Source organism: Acipenser ruthenus, chromosome 24 (assembly GCF_902713425.1).
Source record: "Acipenser ruthenus chromosome 24, fAciRut3.2 maternal haplotype, whole genome shotgun sequence".
Lineage (NCBI taxonomy): Eukaryota > Metazoa > Chordata > Actinopteri > Acipenseriformes > Acipenseridae > Acipenser > Acipenser ruthenus.
In genome coordinates this window covers 19,473,112-19,491,724 of record NC_081212.1, presented here as the reverse complement: position 1 = coordinate 19,491,724, position 18,613 = coordinate 19,473,112, and positions in this window count along the sequence as shown.

The following is an 18,613-nucleotide window of genomic DNA, read 5'->3' as shown; positions in this document are numbered from 1 at the left end:
GAAACGTTTACCTGTGACAGGACTGCGCAAGACACTGACTCGGTAAGACCAGGCAGTGGACGTTTCAGGGAGAGAGCGGCTTTACAGCAGACTGGACGGGTCGTCTGTGTGTATTTGTTGACCCATTACCAGGTGAAAAACAAAAATCATATCCGAGGCATCACTTTGAAATCTAATTTGTTGTTCAATCTTGTACAGAGCTGATATTTTCAACATAGGGATCTATCCAATTGATAAAACAGTAGCATATTAATACCACAACTTGATAAAGCCAGATCCGCCACCTTAGATTAATTGGTTATACAAAGTAATTAAATATGAAATATGTTTTAAAACATTGTGGGACTCTTACACCTTTAATCATCAGGAGGCCAATTACAGATTAAAACGAAGAGAGAGAGAGAGAGAGAGAGAGAGAGAGAGAGAGAGAGAGAATTCAAAACCCGTTAGCAGCTCTATGTACAATGAGAATCCCGATACAACAGGATACTCGTCAATCACTAGACATACTGAAGAAAAGTAATTGATAAACTGAATACTCACTATTTAAAAAAATATTAAAATAGTGAGTTTTCAGTTCATGAGTTACTGTTCTAAAAACATTGGATAAAAGAGAGAGAATTGGTTAGTAAACCAAGCTAAACCCTGCCTACAAAATAATGGCTTCTTTATCACCAGGCTTCTTTAAGCTGAATAGAGCTATTTATCTATTGGTGTCGATATTAGTAATCCTGTCTGAAAGGAGTCAGTTACCAGCGAAAGGTTAACAGCTGCAACACAGACACACAATGCTTTCCCAGCAGCAGCAGGACCTTTGATTTCAGCCTCTGGTCACAGTAGAAGGGCTGCTTTCCTACAAAGACAGAGTGTCTTACACATGTGCTGAGGAGGATAAGTCCAGCCCCCATTGCAAAGACTGACTCCTCACATAGACAGCCCTGCCTGACTCACAATTGTCTGTGGCTAAAGGACCACAATGTAATGCTGACAGTGTGTGTAAATGTCTGAAATGATGCCAGTGAAATCCAAGCGACACCAGGCTATCGAGCTCCAAGGCTGTGTAACATGTGACCGGGGTACATATTTCAACACAGTTATGTAATTCCACAGCAGTCCACCACAGATGCATACACATGATGCTGGGGGACAAATTGCTTTATAAATTGTTGCATAATTCCCTCCCTTACTACTTCAGCATCCTTCATAGGTCGTTAGTCCAAAGATTTCTATATTTCAATACTGCTAATTTGACCAATCTATTTTGTGTATCTGTTAGCATTTTAAAATGGCTAAATCCCTGTCTTTGTTTTCCTTCTTTGTTCTATATTGAATTTTGCTGATAAGGGTAGAAGGAAGTGGTTTAACAGCAGGCTGTGTGCTGCCAGGGTCAGCCTTGGAGTCAGTGTAGACTAAAGGTCATGGCAATGACGTTAAGAGAATCGTAGGTTAGGAGGGGTGTCTTCAAGGGAGCGTTGGCAAATTATAAGCACCACAAGCAGGAGTAGGTATTACCTACAAATTATTATTTTAGGAAAAGCAATGAAGGTTCAGTGATATTTACAATATATTGGAGGGAGGGGGCTTGGTGGTGCAGCAAGAGGATTAATAAGCTTGTCACCACTCGGTCAGGTTTCTATTCAAATGAATTAGTAGCTTGCATAAGGTCAGGAGACGTTAGGGAGAAGCTGTCATGACACTTTAGTAAGTCTCCCTCATAAGGACTCATTTCTAAAGCAGCAAATTAAAAAATAAATAAGGTATAAATAAGTGCTTTGTTTTTTTATATATATTTCGGTGTCGTTTCAAACGTATTATTTGTTTGCATTATCATTAATTGAAAGATAGCCTAAGTTGGTGAATCCACTTTACATTTTGAAAAATATATATATATATATATTAGCATTCCTTTGGAATCAGTTTTAAAGCAAAAATGTGGATTCCAAAGAGATCACAACGAGTCCTGTCTAGTCATCAGACCTGACTGACAGTCAGTCAATCAATCAAGCAGAAAGCCCTGCAGCATGGGCCTCACTCATCGACTCTCCTGCAGGTAAAAAGCCAGCTTTGTCCGGTCTCTTATCATATCTGTGTGTCAAGTCACGCTGAGCCTCACCTCATTCTCTAAACTTATGACTATTTCCTCTCTGTCAATGTCATTTAAAAGTGAACTCAGATATATATTAGTTTTTTGCATTCTAAACTAAAATATACTAATCCCAAGGATGTTGCCATACAGTTATGTAAGTTAGCGAGGCCCATTCTGGGGTGTAATTCCTGTGTTTGGAACTCATCCCAAGTTTTGAATATCAGAAAGCACAGGGAATCAATCCAGCTATTTTTCTGTAGGACAGCCTTGGGGAGGATGGTGGGGGAGTCAGTTTGTACTGTAGCTTCATTTACAAATGGCTAAGGAGAACCTTAATTAGTTGGGGGGTCATGCTTAATTTTAAGGGGCTTTTAAAAAAAAAAAAAAAAAAAACCTAACTTAGCAACACAGCTGAAGGGCTTTTGTCCAAAACATACTGAAATAAATTACTTTAAACATTTAAACCTTTTGTGTATATACAAAAAAGTCATAGTATATATATATATATATATATATATATATATATATATATATATATATATATATATAAATTGGTATTCATGGAACTTGATCTTTTTTTAATTGTCAAAACCTATGAGAAAGTTTACACACACAGCAAAGAAATTCTAGAATGAGAGTGGGGGTTGCTGTAAGCTAATTCACTTTCTTTCATTACTACTAACACTATTTTAAATCATAGAAATACCAGCTAAACCACTGAAATCCAGATACATTTAAGACTTAAGATTTTTACAAAACTGCATGATTTTCAATTCTTTTGTGTACTGAAGATTGAAACACTTTGGAAGAACACAAACACATACAAGAAAAACAATCATTTGTTTCGGAAACAACCTAAGGAAAAAGGACAGATTGTTGATTGTTTTGCCTGTCCAGTACTAATGATTCTAGGCTAAAGTCTGGCATGCACAGTCACTTTGTACACCCTACTACAAACAGCCAGGTTCACACAAAATATTGATCATCTTCAAAACAGTTTACAAGGGCTGTCTTTCAAAGCCATCTATAAAGTAAATCAATAAAGAATCTCAGGGTTTTATTATTACAATGAAGCTTGTCTTTGCAGTCACCTGTTCCTATCAGCCAGTAAACCTTATACAAGTGAATGACACTGGAATAACCCATCTGTCTTCAGCAGCCTCATAGTACGTGCTGTCCTTAGGTTACCTTTTTATTCAGGTATCACTCTGCATTGTAACAAACGATATGCATTAATAAGTGCATTAAACAAGGCAAAAGCAAAGTGAATCAGAAATCACTCAGTTCAGGCGACTCCCACATAACAATAAAACAAAGTATTAAGTTGTAAGTAGAGGGGTTGGATTCCATTTTAAATTTCCTAAACGGTGACATTTGAACATATTTGCAATACTGGTAAGCAGTCAGAACAAGAAGCATTTCAACAGAGGTTCAAATAAATGACTACAATATGAATGTGTACAAGTCTACATGTATACAACATTAAAGTGTATATGAAATCGACTATGAATTACCACTGAATAATACATAAATAACCTTACACTGTATAGTTACTACTGTAAAAACACGAAGGCCAACCTTTATATATCCTGTGCGTACAGCTTTTCTGATGAGGTTTAAACGTTGACAACATGTGTAATGTTTATCGTTTGCAATCGGCCCAGCCTTGTATATTCAGCACTTGTTGATTTGTCCACTAGGGTTTACTCCTGTTAGTCACTCCAGTCTACTTTGCCATGGATTGTGTTTCACGTGTGTTTCACATACAGTACCTTCTGTGCATGTTCCCTGGCAGGAAGTCACCTTGCCCACCGGAGTGACTAACACCCAGTCTTAACGGATTATTTCTCCATTCTGCCCGTCACGACTACTGCTTGAGCTGGTTATAGCAGCCTCTTACACGCGGTTTGCATGACATACTGTCTCTGCTAGCAACAGCCCCTCTCACTTCCAGGCACTTTCTATACCTGACAAACAAACCTAATTGTGACAGGGAAAGAAAGAGGAATTTGACAGGGGCTCAATACATATATATATATATATATATTTTATATATATATATATTTTTTCATTTGACATGCTGTTTCTTCTTAGATAATCAAAGGGCAGCAGATAATGTATTTTGCTCAGACCCAAGTAATAAACGATGCCCTGCATTTTCCATTGGGGCAAGCCGCAGTGCATCTCAGTATTAGGAACGACACTCCATGGCAAATCAGTTACAGAAAGAACGGACACACTACATGTGTAGCGCAGGGTACGTCATGTAAGCTGGTTCGAATCCTGCTAGTACCAAGTTACTGATCTTGGCTGGGGATCCACAGGGAGTGCTGCATTGACATGTTTGAGAGTCCTGAGGGAATAACACACATTTCTGACCTCCCACATTAGGCAGGTCACATGTCTTCCAGCTCTTCAAAAATAAAAAGAATGTGCAACTCCTCCTAATCCTGCAGCAGTCTCGGATTTTATTACTTTGTATCTTTAGTCTTTACTCACTTTTAAGACTCTTCAAATATATACTACAATAGTATCGCACTATAAGGAAATAATATAGAGTAACTACCCCTTGTTTGCAATACAACATTAATATTTCACCAGCCATCGGGTTAAACTGACATATTAAGGAGTAAAACATTTAAACCTCAACTATTTATGATAATGCTCTGTCCAGACCGTGTGTGTCTAAACATTGCACAACTACAACCCAGCATGACCTGTTTAAACAAACAGGACCGACTCAACGAATGGAAATCATAACAGTGCTGTGTAGAAGTGCTACAAACCCAACTGACACAAAGCTAATGCTCCTGACAAAGATATGACCAGATTAACAGGTTAGAGAGTGCAGATCTGGTTGATAGGAAGGTGTCCACCCACAACCTAAGTCAACAGCTTTGGCATGTGGTATGAACAGAAAAAAATATTTTTTAAGCCCTTTCAGGCTTGATAGACATAGTAACTAATTGCAACTGAACAAAAACACCCAGTTCTGGAACAGATACAAACATTGTACTGTTAACAGTTTTAAGACTAACATTCAAGCTCAATACAATTGCAACTTTTATCTTTACAAAATCATACTGCAGTATGATTGGACTGAACTGGGCGATACGCTGCAGTATGCAATAATACTCAATAGGTATTTGGAGGAAGGACTACTACAATACTGCAACGTTACTGCGTCCAAAACACAGCAGTCAAATATATCTGAATGGGTTTGCAGACTCCAGCCATCCCAAAATTCAAATGTTTATCACTACAGAAATAATTCCATGGAATATTATATCACCTGATGTGCACTGCCATGTGCAGTGTTCATCTGTGTAGTTTTGAAAGAAGCACTAAGGTAGTCTGTTACACCATGTCCTTTCACCTCAACAGTTTATCGGGTCAAAGCCCATCACTGCCTGCAAAGCACATCAGTCAATAAGAGAAGCAGTTGGTTGGTTAATGACAGGAAACAAGATGGCACATTTTTACTCTCCAGGTGAAATGACCTAGAAAGTGCAATAAAACCCAGGCCTGAAACAAATTCTCACAGAGCAAGTTGCTTCAAATGTTCAAATGACTTTTTTTTTCCTTTTCCCTTAGTATTGATGGTGCTTTCAGTCATTCTGAACAGTTCATGGTGCTGTTGTTCCAATAGTGAGTTCATATAATTCTCTAAATCTTCCTTTACTTTGTGCTGGGACTGGACATTCCATTCAAATCATATGGCCCTTCATCTTTTTTACATATGCAGACAGATTGCATTAATATGTTGTAGCACTACAGTATAACACAATACCACAACATTCTCTAGAAGTGTGTCTTATAGAAATATTTTAAAAGTTCCAGCTGCTTTAAACGTGTGTGGTTAATACAAGTTGTTTGACAGCCCCCCCTCCCCCCACCACTAAAGTAAGATGGTTTGACCCCTTTGACAGCGGCATTAACTCACAGAGTCAATGAGTTCATAGCACTCTCTTTGCTATGATTTACATACCATTCACTAAGTCGGTCACTGAGTTCAACACATGGTGTGTGAACACAATGACACAGCTGTTGCTAGGAAGGAAGGTCTTCGGACTTGATGACCCTGTGATGCCTTCATGACCTATAACCAGAGGAACTAAAGGGGAGCGGATTCACGAAGTCTGACAGAACAATATGAATGTGTTTTATTGAATACACTAACTGTAAAGCAAACACTTTTATTCTCTTTATGTACAAGCAGTTTATGGTCATTTTATCTGCAAGGTTCATTGTACTCTTTACTGCATGTTTCTTACACAATGTTCTATCTGAGGTGCGAGTCAAGGACAAGGGTCTATATTGGACATTTTGCCTACAAGTTACTGCCAAATATCTCACCTTTTAATGGAACAACCATAGGGTATATTTGGAGAAACGTGGCTGAGGCAACAATCCTGTACTGAATTCTATGAAGGCCCTCTTGTGTAATTTGACTCTATAAGGTAATTCTTTCTATAAATATTAAAACACAATATTGTTTAAAGATGACATTGAAAAAATGACCAGTTATTTTCTACAGATATGTCCTGACCGCTGCAACCCACTTTCTGTTCATAAGGACTGGAGAATAATAGACTGCCAATCCCACAAGCGAATCGCCTGCCGAACCTTAGCAAAGGATGTTACTAAGATACTGAACTCTGGAGGTAAAGACCCAGCCTGGCTAGTCTCTGCATGGCCAGTAGGAGTCGCTGATGATTTAGCTTCCTCACCTGGCAGGAGCGCAAAGACCAAACCAACGTGATCTGCATTTAGTCAAGATGGGCAACTCGGTGCAAACACTCTCATCACCCACCCTGCACTCCAAGCGGCAGTGCTCTCAGAGTGAATTCACAGGAAAAAAATCATGCCGAAGACTCCCCAAATCTCCATCATTAAAAAGGCTTCTCCATTAGAAACCTGTTCAGTATATCTCTAACTGGGTTACTTTGACATCTCATCTGCTTCTTATAGGACAAGCAGTCACAAGAGTGCTGCACATTGTGATTGATGTTGAGAGCTGGGTATCTGTAAAGGAAGCAGAATGCGATTTGACTGCATCAAGTCTCTCACTCAGCTTTAAAATACAAAGGATGTTACAGAGAAGGAGATGAACAAAACAATACCCCTCCCATTTCAGATGCACACAACGCAGGAGACCTTGATGACAAAAGATAAGCCACAATGTCTTCATCTACTGTAACATCTACATAATTAATACCTCTCACTGCTAGGACAGGAGCGTGTCTGTTTAGTAGGAAGCTTTCTACAGGCCTACAAATACTTGTGAGTAATGTACACAAACTGAACTGTCATCAAGATATGCATGCTGACACACAGTACATGCAAGACCATGTAGGGATAGGGAAAAAAAATAAAAACAGGCACCAATGCTATTTTAGTGTAGAAAATACACTATTTTCAGGCCACTGCAGATTTAATAAATAAATAAATAAATAAATAAATAAACATCTCCTTAATGATGCTGTATACAGGTATGCACTTCACCAAATCTCTTTACCTAACTGAGTCCCATTCTATTGGTGCTTGACAACAAGCACTGCAGAAAAATTACTGGAACAAAACCAGGAAACTAATACTCTTTGCAGACTGACAGCCTAACAATAGCTGTCTAAATGGTTTGGATTGAATGGTATCAGCATGGCAGAAGCAGCGGTTTCCAACCTAAATTGCAAAGGCATTGATTTGTCCTTGCCAAAGGGATCGCAACGTGAGGTCTGAATACATCAGCCCTATGAAGTAAAGTGAATCTCTCCAATCGGCTTGGCGATTATGTTTTTTTTCTCCCCAGTGTTCCAACTGTGATGGCAGCGGCACAGCCGCATGCTAACTGGAAGGCAGTCCTCACAAGACTGGTCCTGATGGATGTTATGACAGCCGGATACAGGAAAATAGCTCCACTAATGGAGCCATGCCTCTGCAGGCACTTAGATGACAGCTCTGTTCTCGTAACAGCTAGTTTTCAACGAGCCACAGGCAAAACATAGGTAATTTTAGAACTGAATTAAAAAGGAAGAGAGAATTTTAAAATAAAATCAGTACTTGGGACATTATGCTCCAACCATGTCCTTCATGGGATATAGCTACGATGAAAGCAGTTTCTTTTTAATGATTATGTAGTACTTGTAGGGATAAAAGAGGTAGGTGCAATTCCTTTGAAGGAATTTATATTTTTGAGAAATTTTAGAGACATCATTCTTGTGATTGTTCAATGGCTTTCATTTGAATTCAATGGACTAACAGTGACTTCAGTTTAAGTAATGTGTTGCCACTGTGAGAAACTCATTTTAACAGAATGCTGCTAATGGTAATTTTGAAGCACAGCTATGCATCCAGCCTGCATAGTAATTGAGGATCCCAAACACCTCAGGTAGAACTTAAAATGTAATTGACCCTGGCTGTTCAAGGCCTGTTAGGACGTCTTAGACCCATACATCAGATTGCGTTATTTGAAATCACCTGGAAATTATGTTTTGTTTTGTTTTTCTAAATACAACACATTGACAATCCTAGTCTGACACACATCATGCAATTCCTATATAAATACAGAAATAGTACTACAATGTATCTGGTCATTATTTGCCATGGTTAATAACGATTCCAGCAAAAAAGACTCCTCAAAGTGAGGATGCATATACCGGTAAGCGTTGCGCTGTGCACTGAAGCAGCATCAGAGGGCATCAGATGATTCTTAATGGTTAGGTTTAGGGTTAGGTATTGGGTTTGAGGTTAAGTTTTAGGGCAGGGGTTGGGTTAGGGACAGGGTGGCTTGATTTCGTAGAGTTGCTGAGCTCTGGAAGTGAAAGATGGGAGTAAATGGCAAATGCCCTCGAATCATCTGATGCCCTCAGGACACTTTCTAGGGGACATTCCTTTACGCTGCAAGCCTGTAGGTGACACAGTATCCTGTGCAACACTGATATGCTTCACCGATCTTTGATTCTGGAATTTTTGCAGGAATACTAAGTGAATGTGGCAAACAATTATGAAAGCACAGACAACAGCAGAGAAGGATACAGAAAACATGATATTAAACACATGGAGGAAAATTGAGACGGAATATCCGTTTAAAGACGGGTAGCTTGCGATGCTCCACTGCATCTACAAGGGAAATTTGCTGGACCTGCATCCTAACCTCAGTGGCTTGTGTCTGCTTTTGACTGTGCCTGGCACAGGAGCTTCAGAGGAGAGAAGCATATCTTGCCTGAACATGAAATTAATAAAAATAACGATTTACTTTCTAGAATATCACAGAAACATTTGACTGGACTAGGGCAGATATTGATTGTGCACCAGATTTGCAGAAAATTGGATTATTCAGCTAGAACTGCAGGCTGTGTTTTTTTACAATTGCTGTAGTAAAATGCAATATATTTAATAATGTTGTTGTTGCCCTTGTTTGAAAGTCATTGTATCGTAGTGTAGTATTACTGGTAAGAATAGGGAATAGGGGCCCCGGAATCAAGCTTTGCATGGGGCCAATGTTGGACAAACGGCACCACTGGATTCACAATCTGGCCCTGCTATACACAAATCATAGGGTAAGGATGGAGTCTGCAGGCAGAACCAGATAAAAGACAGCTGGGAGTCATACCTCCAGTGGCATAAGCCCCGTCCACATCTACCTATGACATAATATAATAAATCTCTATCACTATGGCAAATTACCATAGGCTGTGCTGCGTATCATAATATAGATTGAAATTCATAATAAAGCCATCTCACATCTTATAATACCTATATGGCAAATCATGCTAAGATCCTGTCATTGCGATTTATAATAAAGCCCATTTTGTACTACTTGCAAATCACTTTTTGTAAAGCCTATTGCAATTAATAATACAGCCCTGTCACACTGAACTACCGATTGTATTTTGTGATGGACGTTGTTGCTTTATGTAAGAAATCATGTGTCAGTTACTATAGTTATATAACCTACTACTGTACAAATTGTGAATGGCATTGCAAAGAACGTGTCAGGGTTTTATTACAAAATGCGAAAGGGATTACAAGTATAAAGTGCAATACAAAAAGAAAAGTTCTTCTAAAAAGCCTGTGCACTTGAGTTTGAATGGGTGGTTATTCATTTCTTCATCATCATACAGCCTAGATTGCTGCACATTTTTCATCGTCACTTACTGTACTGTAATTCTTTACTAGCTGTTTATCATTTCCACTCATAATCACATTGGGAGGCAGTGAGGCCTCAAGCTTTATCTACACCTAAGCCACTTTGCTGTACAGCTAGTAAGACTTCAAGCTGCACAACTAATACTAGAAACCACAATCAGACACCGGACACATACAGGTACCTTGAGTTAATCTCTACAGTCTCAACTGCATGCAGGTATTCTGGAAATAGCTACAGCAATGTCCATATCAACCATATCCAGGTGGTTTCACAGCCGAACATCCAACATCTAATATTTTGTATTCCAATTGTTAAATTGGAATACAATTTACAGCATTCTTTATCAATACTAAACAGATATATTGTTTCTCTCTTGATTTGACTGTGGGGTTCAACGTGACCCCAGATCCCGCTGGAGACTTGTTTTTTTTTTTAGGGTGAGAAGATGACTTTTTTTCAATGTGTTTTTGTATTTTCCTGAATTCACTATGATCGTTTATATACTGCATCATACACATTTTATCTATTACTGCCAAACAGTCTTCAGAGATATATGTAGTAATACTAAGAGAAAAAAAAAAACTATGACAATCATTTAGACTAGAAGTCTCAGTCACAATGCATTATAATGCATGTATCCAAATATATCATAAGCATTGCTATACTTACAGGAGCACTTTTAATAAGATTCAGCACCTCAACCAAAGCCAACTAGGCTCAGTTTGCCAGTGCAAACAGTAACATAACACATTACATTAGCAGATTTGTTTTCGGGTGGAAAGAAACCCATTAAGTTTTGATTAAGATGTATGTGCTGATAAAGGAAGAACTCCAAATTAGCTCTCGATAGATGGATGAGATTAACAAAAAGCAGTTGACCTCAAATTTGAGACAGACGCTTTTTAAAAACAGGACCAGCTTGGCGTTTTCCCAGAATAATATGACATAAGACACATTACAGCAATTATAGTAGCAGTAATATATCATTTATAACATAATGACATATAACTGGACATAATGGCACTACAATAGCAATGCAATGAGGCTCTGTAATAATGATGATAGGACAAAACAAGCTACAATAGATCTGTATAAGCCATTAGTAGAATGCACCATAATGTATTTCATAGTTTAACATACCAATGGTATCAATCATTGCATTATACTGGCATATCAGTACCAGTATGCTGTCATATTATAACAGGATCACTGTCCACCTTAAAAGCAATTCCATGTACTTTGATCAGGAAAATATACAATACACTTTGGTTCTACTTTTTATTTGATATATTATCAAAATGTGTTCATTGAATGAAATTCACTTTGAGATTCCACTGATTGTGGAAGGTACCATCTTTATCCACTATCTGCTTGATTGATTTTTCTACCAATCAAATTATCATATTTTTGCCTGAAACTTTGCACAGCTTTACCTTATTTTTCCCCAACAAATATTCCCAGCGATATGTTGATTGAATTAAAACAATAAATGATACTGGAAATAAAATAAGACCATCTTGATGATGGTTCAGTCCCTGATTCTTGCTAAGACAGGGTTATTTGACCTGACCTGCCCTCCACTCCAACACATCCCGGAGACTCATTCAGAAATCTTCAGCAATGATCTAAACATGCGGAGAACACGTGAAACAGCTTCGTTTGATATTATATTTCAATCGCCTTGTAAAGTGTTTCAGGTTCATTAAGAAGAGACACGCTTCATCGACTCAGAGAAACGGCACCAGCAAACAACTGAATGCGAGTGTTAAAATGAAGCCTTTCCCAAAACTGGAAAAACTGCAGCAGTGAAATGTGGAGGTATGACACAGGCCCGGTTTTTGGGATGGAACCGCATAACATTCTCGCGTTTTGATTGGTCCATGTCTGTCACATGAATTCGTCGTCACACGAGTGGAAAAGCGTGCAGGCATTTTTAACATTGTGATCAGATAGAGAGAGTGATTTGCTTTCCACAACCTTACCATTAAAATATAATGTGGTATTACACTGTACTGATATTACAAACTATGAGGAATTACTTCATATAAATTATCATGTTATGCACGAATGTAAGAATTGGCTTTCTGTGATGGTGTACTTTTTTCTTTCAAGTAGCATATATCTAGAATCGTTTTTGCGATATATTTTAATATAAAACATATACGCTATTGCAGTTTTCTTACAGGATACATTAGTTTATCTCTAATGTAATCACAGTTTTACATATAGACTGCCCCTGTTTTCATTTACGTCGCAAATTCTGGGCCGCTTTGCTTTTCAGATAATGTCCCAAATTCTGGGCCGCCTTGGTTTTTAGATAACGTCCCAAATTCTGGGCCACATTGATAACATCCCAATTTCTGGGCTGCTCTGGTTTTCAGATAACGTTCCGAATTCTGCATTTTCGAATTCAGGCCAGTTTTTGAGATATTCTGCTTAGCTGACAGCCGAGTTTCTAAGTCATGCATGCACAGTTTACCATAAACTGGACCGTTAATTCATTTGAGAGTAACCCTTAGTACATTAATCAAAGTTCATGTATTTTTTACTCTCCCCAGAAATCTTTTTTTTTTTTTTTTTTAATGAAAAAAACAAAAATGTAAATGTTAAAAAACGTATTTCTTATTACATGAAGAAACTACATTGCACTGAAATAGATACATGAAAATTAATTTAAGCAGTCGTTTTCCTTTATTAAAGGCTAATACTAAAACACATTTTTGGGAAGGAACATGGTATTCCGAAAAAAGGACATCTCGTTTTCTTATGTAACGTCCATCAATATATTGTAGTGTTTCAGGTTCTTTTTGGACAGAAATGAGACTGCAACTGTGAGTAGATGAAGGCCGTTTATTTTGACAATAATTAAATAATCACAAAATAAAATCATAAAGTGAGGGAAAGGAGACTGGGAGTCGAAAGTGAAAATAAATGATTGTAGTAATTTTTCTTTTACCCTACCCATCCCAGTCTTTTCCCCGCCCCTCTTGTGCGCAAAACCTGAACTCCAATTCCCCTCCACACACGTGTACCACCATGCAACCGTGGCACGCACACACCACCATGCAACCCCTGCACGTATACACCCACCATGCAACCCCTGCACACATACACACACCATGCAACCCCTGCACGCACACACCACCATGCAACCCCTGCACGCATACACCCACCGTAGCAATTCTTTGCAAAATATATTTTCGGGTATTCAGCCCCATTCATGTCTATGGCGGTGTTATAAAACACATTTTCAGGCATATCTCTCGAACCCGAGCACGTAGAACCACCATTCAAAGTGATATAGACTCAGGGGAGCACCCCAAACCACCCCCTAAAAAGGTGTGGTGGTTCACCCAAAAACTCATGTCATGACGAAAAAATTCACTTTGCCAAGCCGTCCTGGCGTTTGAACCATGAAAATGGTGACTCCTTGTGCGGGCCCCCATGGGGCCCCAACGCAAAAAAAAAATCAAGTTCCTAACCCCCACAGAACCTGAGATACGCCCTGTCAAAAATGTCCAAAAACTACCCTTTTCGGGGTCATATCTCCATGACCCCGGGGCCTAGAAACCGGGTTGAACTTCCTAGGGTCATGTCTGAGGGCCCTCTTTCACACGGAGCCACCCGTTTTCAAATGCTACAATTTCAACAAATTTTCACATTTTCAGCATGATGGCATGTCAAGGTTGCATTTCCAATAGCTTTTGAGCTCCAGGTTGGCAAAAAAAGTCTAAACTGGTGTCCTTTCTAGCTGGGGACACGTCACTTGGAGGGATCGACAGGGGCCCCGAGGTGGACCTCCATACCGATATTCAAGTCTTGGGGACCCCCGGAACCCGAGATACAGCACCCTGAAAAATGTCTATGGGAAATCCCATTATAAAACCCCTTTGGGGCAACGCCCACCATCTGGCGGTGGGGTGGCGTTTGAACCCGTGGCTGATGTCTTTCTTTAGCTAAGACTCTTGTGCACGCAAAGAATGTCCTTCTGAGTTTGTTGGCCCAGGGGTCGTGGAGATACGGGTACGATAAGAGACCACCCCCTTCCCTATGGCAAATCCCATTATAAAAACACCATCGGGGTAAGGCTCAGCTAATGGCGGTCGTGGGTCTTACGAACTCGAAGGAACCCATTTTCTTTAGCTAAGATTGTTGTGCATCTTTAAGATATCACTTTGCACTGCAAATTTGAGGAACGCAACCACTTAGCAACTTGCAAATTGGTACTGCAATTTAAAGGCCTGTAGTGTCAGACTGGTAGTGCCTAACTGATTCAAGTGTTTTTGGAATGATTCTTGCAAAGACTGATTTATAAGAAAAAAGAGAGATTGACAAACAGCATTTTGCTTTATATGCAGAAACGGGCAACTACAAGAGGGTGTCAAACAAGCTGTGAATGTCCCAGGAGGCTACAGAGTACCTCTGAGTATGAATCCAGATGCTCGCAGTACCTGTTCTTAGATGTCCGAAACCACTGTATCGCTGTATAACTGTATACCCTATAAATATCACTTTTTATTGTGTATTTGAGGAACACAACCAATTACAAACTTCATTTGAATTGCTGTGCTATCAGAATATCAGTGTATAACTTTGCTGGGTATTGCAGTGTATGCTGGGTATCAAAAGGCCTTCAAACTTTTACAAAAGGCCGTCAAAGTTACAAAAAAATAGGTGTGCTCCTAACCCAATACTTGTCTTTTTAATTCTGTGCATCCAAATACTTGTAGTTAAAAGTTTTAAGAATTAAGCTTACTGTTTGTTGTTCTGTCCTAAACCAGCAGTTTGTCACCCAGATTTATTAAATAAAAGGGGGGGGGGGGGGGGGGGGTCATCAGATTATTCTCCATTTTATTGTAACTGAGGTACTGTTCAGTTGAGCGAAAATTGTAAAGGGGTACTCGAGCTGAAACCTCCAGATATAAGGTGTACAGTTTCAAAAAAAGGTTGAAAACCCCTGACCTACAGTATAAATGATCAGGAATAGATAAGGGAAATGCTGACTAATACAATACAATAGGATTTATTTGAAGTTGTTGAAGGGCACTGGTCTCTTAAACCCAGAAGTTCTGATAAACCCCTATGCCTCACTATATATTGATGGACATTACATAAGCAAATGAGATGACCTTTTTTTTTTTTTGGTATACCCTGTTCCTAAATGTTTTCTGAGGAGAGTAAAAAATACATTAACTTTGATTCATGTACTCTTAAATGAATTAACGGTCCAGTTTATGGTAAACTGTGCATGCATGACTTAGAAACTCGGCTGTCAGCTAAGCAGAATATCTCAAAAACTGGCCTGAATTTGAAAATGCAGAATTCGGAACGTTATCTGAAAACCAGAGCAGCCCAGAAATTGGGATGTTATCAAAGTGGCCCAGAATTTGCGACGTTATCTAAAAACCAAAGCGACCCAGAATTTGGGACGTTATCTAAAAACCAAAGCGGCCCAGAATTTGGGATGTTATCTGCAAACCAAATCGGCCCAGAATTTGGGACATTATCTGAAAAGTAAAGCGGCCCAGAATTTGCGACGTAAATGAAAACAGGGGCAGTCTATATGTAAAACTGTGATTACATTAGAGATAAACTAATGTATCCTGTAAGAAAACTGCAATAGCGTATATGTTTTATATTAAAATATATCGCAAAAACGATTACAGATATATGCTACTTGAAAGAAAAAAGTACACCATCACAGAAAGCCAATTCTTACATTCGTGCATAACATGATAATTTATATAAAGTAATTCCTCATAGTTTGTTATATCAGTACAGTGTAATACCACATTATATTTTAATGGTAAGGTTGTGGAAAGCAGATCACTCTCTCTATCTGATCACAATGTTAAAAATGCCTGCACGCTTTTCCACTCGTGTGACGACGAATTCATGTGACAGACATGGACCAATCAAAACGCGAGAATGTTATGCGGTTCCATCCCAAAAACCGGGCCTGTGTCATACCTCGAAATGTGTATTCATTCACATTCAGACACTGAAATTCTGAAATAAAACTATCAGTGTTAAAATGAAAGGGGGAAAAAAACACGCACACACCCATTTACTCGTGTAGAAATATCCCAACAGGGAAAGCAGAACCAGTTAATGTTGCAGAACTAATAGAAGCGTAGTGTTGGTCCACGTAACCACTCTTAAATCACCAGCGTTGTTTATTTTGAGTTTAACGACGACAAGGATGTCGTTTTTTCCACTTAGTCAGTGCAAATGTTGTGATTAGTATCAAAACTACCCACACAAGAACATTGTACTGCAGTTAAACTCAAACAGACCCAGCTGGAGTCTGGGTATTTACACCTATAAAAACGCATAATCACGTGAAACCCTGAATTTAATTTAGTATTTGCTTTTCATTTTGTTACGTAAGAGACAGCTGATAGTAAAAAAAAAACAAACAAAAAAAAAAACTATTGTACTTTACCGCTGTTTGTTAAATATTTGCCTTGTACTGCTTTATAGGTTGCAGTTAACTTAAAAGCAATCTACATTATGTTCTCCAGTATTTGCTAAATATGTTTAAGGTCTAGCAAACAAAATACGCCCATAAATCCTATCGGTTGTGCAATTCTATTCGCTATATAATTCTCGAATGTGTTTTTTTTCCAATATTGCAGTCCCTCAGTTGTACCAACAAAGGCTAATGATTTGGAAGCAATACTGTGAGCCTGGGCCTGACTGGGAAGATCTAGTATTTCTCGTCAATGCAGAGATTCATGTCAACTGGTTTTTTTTTTTGTTTTTCCTCTTGGACAGCGTCACGGTTCTGTTGCGATTAATCCTTACCATCTTTTTTCAAATTGAATTAACCGGTCTAACATCGTGAACCCTACACAGCCTCCTCCCAGATTGTACTGCTGTGTTCTGGTCTGTCCTGTCTTGCACAGATTAAGATCTGTATCAGGAGGCGCTGTGGTCGGATATGCTCATTTATACATTAACGTTCGTGGCTGTAATATCGTACCTACCTCATTTACGCATCTGTGGGCAATACTCCTTGAAGAATGTGACACAATGAGAGTCCATGTCATGAGTCAATACACCCTCTAACTCCCAGTAAGGGGGTTCAGCTTACAAAACAATTACATACATTCTACATGTTGTGCACCTTTATTTACGCCATAGGTCTCAACTGTGCAGTTTTGAAAGAAACCCACTTTATAGCATTTTATTTTAAAACATCATATCTGCTAGTACACTAGGCAGTACTTTTATTATTATTATTATTATTATTTATTTCTTAGCAGACGCCCTTATCCAGGGCGACTTACAATTGTTACAAGATATCACATTATACATTATTTCACATTTTACAGATATCACATTATTTTACATACAATTACCCATTTATACAGTTGGGGTTTTACTGGAGCAATCTAGGTAAAGTACCTTGCTCAAGGGTACAGCAGCAGTGTCCCCCCCACTGGGGATTGAACCCACAACCCTCCGGTCAAGAGTCCAGAGCCCTAACCACTACTCCACACTGCTGCCCTACTTACTGTCACTTGCATATCCTAGATCATTTCACCCCAGCAGTGTCTTCTGGGTCAAAGCATGTTATTGGATACAAAGCATGTCAGTACAAAGGGGAAGCAGATGGCTCTTTAATGACAGGACAGAGGGCATTGCAGGGGTGGGGAAAATGTTACCCTCCAGGTGACATGACCAAGGAAGGGCATCATGACATATTTCTTTCAAGATAGCACATTTGAAACCTATATGTTTAGTGGCGTTGCACACAAGGTGAATGTATCACTTGATTATATACAGTTTATTTATTTAAAATATATATTTTAGCACTTTATCGGGACGGCCACAAATGTGGCATTCAAGTTCATCCCACGTATGCTCAATTGGAGCTTGGGATAATAAAGTATCTTGTGCCCTTGTAGAGAACATTAATGTGGTAAAGACATGTAGTGTAAACACTTTAGATAAGTCTAACATGATTACTCATCTACCTTATAGTGCATTAATCCAGCTGTAATGGCAATGGGTTCTATTTTTAATGGAGGTACATCATTGCACGTGTAGTTTATATAATAAGCTTTTTACCAGCAAGTGATACAGGAATTAAACAGCCCAAATGACAGTAAATACACAGTGCTGCATGCATCATTCTACTCAAGTAGCATTGTACAATGGTAAAGCTTAAATACGATCATTCAAGTAGAGTGTCATTACATGTGCATGGCTGAAAAAGTCAAATGCAGAACTGGATAATGCTTTATCTGAACATTATATCATTCATAACGCCTTCATAAGGACTTTATCGCACTGTATAACTATGCACACCATCCTGCATACTCATTTCATAAGCTGACAGATATGTTCATCATTTTTGTCAAATGTGGTGT